Raw genomic sequence first — 3,359 nt, 5'->3', positions numbered from 1 at the left:
AAGAATGTAAAGGTAGAACACAGCACAGTCATCAAGGTCCTGCCTGTCCTAGATTTTATGTTCTCATGTCTCAGAGAGCTAAATTGTTACAGAATGAGGTTGGAGAGGCAGTGTCACTGAGGAAAACAGAGAGTAGGGAGGATTTTCCAAGACTTCAATGAGATCCCTTGGCACTGGTAGAATCTCAGCAGAAAGGTTTGTGACTTTCAGAATCAATGCCTTATAGTGTGTAGTACACTGAAACTTAGAAACCTCAAACATGGCTATAGAAGGGCATTACTGAAGGATGAAAACTGAAGGCCTAGGGTGAACACTCCCCTAGGGCATCCTAAGTTCCAGGTGCTCGTCTAAGTGTTTTGCATATGTTATCTCATTTATTACTAACAACATACCTATGAAGTCAGTACTATTATTATTCTCACTTTATAGATGGGAAACTTGCCCAAGGTGAACTGGCTAATAATAATTGGAAGAGCCAGAATTGAAATCCAGGTCATCTATCTCTATAGCCCACATCTTAACCAGTAGCTCTGTGCCACTTGGGTGGGGTTGGGTTATGACTTAAAGAGGGTAGAAAGGTCTTAGAATGATCAAAACCAGTAAAAGTTGGGCTCAGAGTTGAAATTATGATAACTTAAAGATAGAAATGTATGGGACCAACATGTGGCATAGTGGTTAAAGTGCTGAACTCCCACATAGTTGACAGTGGTTCAAGTTCCGGACCTGGTAGCTTGAAACACACCGGGTATGTGTGTGTGCATGCCCAAAATCCCAAGAGGAGAATGAAGCAGAAGGGATTGAAGCGTGGTCATCTCCCTTCTGGAGGATTATTTCTTGCTTTCTGTCTCTCTGTCTCTGTCTCTCCAGCAATCTTATGCACCCTATAGCAAACATCTTTAAAAAAATAACAGAAATGTGACATTTCTCAAACATCTCTGCCTATGGACTGAGATTCATATTGGCTACAAGTTAAGAAGCTGTAATTAGTTAAACCTAATTTATGATACTCTCTTGAAGAGACAGAGTTTTAATTGTCCCTGAGTCCTCTGACACCAAGCACAAAATTAGGCACATAGAAATAAATGACAAATGCCTAGACAAGTCAGTGTGCTTCTTTCCAACCTTCATCTTGATTATAACAGGGAAACCAGGGCTTCCAGAAAAGGATGTGAACACAAGTCATTTGCTTGGCAAGAAGCACTTGCAGGGACTGTGGAAGTGAGACAGGGAGGAAAGACAACAACACAGAGTGGGTTCATGAGCAAATTACCCCTCATCGTGGGCACTGGAGGTTCAACTTTCTGATATCTGTAGGAGGTGACGCATGTTACCTCGGAGTTGTCCTACCTGAGGGTATAGAGGGCAGGGTATGTGTTCTCTAACTTCTGCTTATATACATATAGTTTATTTGACTTATACAACTTTTTTTTTAGAGGTTTTTGCTGTAGGGCGCATGCCAGACAGAGAGAGACAGAGAGACAGAAAGCGAGAAATCATCCCCCGGGGGGATGGCCACGCTGCAATCCCTTCTCCTCTGTTCTCCTTTCGGGATCTTGGGCATGCACGCACATGCGCCCGGCTTGAGTTTTAAGCCACCGGGTCTGGGATGTGAACTGCGGTCGGCTACATGGGAGTCCAGCAACATAGCCATTACACTAACTGCTGGTCCCAGCATATACAACTTTTATTATACATTCTCAAAAAGGATACAACTAAGAACAACGTTATTCTCATAATCAAGGTTAATCTGTTCTGGTGTGTATATATTTTTGAAAGTGCTTACCTAGAATACAGAAGGAAATTGAAGAACTCGACAGCAAAAGACAAAAACAAAAACCCAAATAATCCAATAAAAATGGAAAAATAATACATTTCCCAGGGAACATATGAATAGCCAACAAGTATCTTATTTTTGTCTTTGTCTGAGGGCTGCTGCCCAGGGAGTGGCATTAAGTCCCTCCTGCATCCAGCCCAATTCCCATCACGTAAGGAGAAAGCAATGGGAAGAGAGTTGCAGACAACTCAGGACATCTTTAGAATGTTAAGTGAAGGGAGAACATGAACAAGGTGCTGTCTGCTGTATTCTGTCTCCTCATCAGGGGCTCTTTCTCTAGTGAGTCAGCTTAATAAGACAGCTGTAAGTGGGCATCTGCCTCCTGGTGTCTTCTTCCTATGATCCACAGCTGATCATTCTTTGAGACTGAACAAGAAGAGCCTGCCCCATTTGCAATTAACACTTTAGTCCTGCTAGCTTGTAGACCACATCTGCTCTTTATTTTTATATAGGTTTGTCAGAGTATATTACCAAATGTGCTGCTTAGTGGTTTCAAGCTCCTGGTTTGCATCAAGACTTCTGCAAGCTGCTTTGTCTGAAGGATTAATTAACATCTTGTGGGAGGACACAAGTTTGCTGACAAAAAGACAAATTTAAACTGTGTTATGCATAGTTTTATATTGGGTCCAGTAGAGTAAATAGCTCTTTTGCATAACCTCACCAGTACTTGCATGGGAATTCTGCACTATGGCCTCTTCTTCTGGGGCCTTCTTTCTGGACCTCCATGTGGCTCCTTAATTGCCTCATAAGGGTGGGAACCAGCAGTTAACATAATGGCTATGTCGCTGGACTCCCACGTAGTCAACCGCGGTTCGCATCCTGGACCCAGTGGCTTAAAACTCACGCTGGGTGCGTGTGCGTGCATGCCCAAGATCCTGAGAGGAGAATGGAGGAGAAGGGATTGTGGTGTGACTATCCCCTCTGGGGGGTGATTTCTCGCTTTCTATCTCTCTCTCTGTCTTTCTGGCAAGCGCACGCGCCCTATAGTGAAAACCTCTCCAAAAAAAAAAAGGTGATAAATACATATAATATGTATAATCTACATATATCACCTTCAAATATATAATCTATATGAATATATAGAAAGCTAGATTTATAAAATTCTCACATCTTACCTCTATTTTCCTCCTCATCTAATTTTTCTCTTTTTTTTAAAAAAGAATATCTTTAATTTTTAAAAAAAATTAAAAATTTTATGATTTCTTATTTATATTTAATTGATTGTTATATATCTTTTTTCTCTTTAAATTTATTTTTTTTACATTAATTCAATATACATCATTACAGCATACCAATGAAATTTCCATCCAAAATACACTGTATATTGGCTCAATCAAGCACATCAACATACATGTTATCAGCAAATAATTTTCCAATTCTTATGTCTTGTATACTTTGTTTTGCCATCCTTGATTCCCTATCCATCACCATCTGCCATGTCCCACCCTCCTCCCACATTTTCTCTGGTATCCATGGTTGCTTTCTATGCCTTCCCCCCCATTTAATTGATTTGCTAATGAACTTA

This window comes from Tupaia chinensis, unplaced genomic scaffold (assembly GCF_000334495.1).
Source record: "Tupaia chinensis unplaced genomic scaffold, TupChi_1.0 Scaffold148557_1, whole genome shotgun sequence".
NCBI classification, from domain to species: domain Eukaryota; kingdom Metazoa; phylum Chordata; class Mammalia; order Scandentia; family Tupaiidae; genus Tupaia; species Tupaia belangeri.
This window is presented reverse-complemented; position numbering follows the sequence as displayed.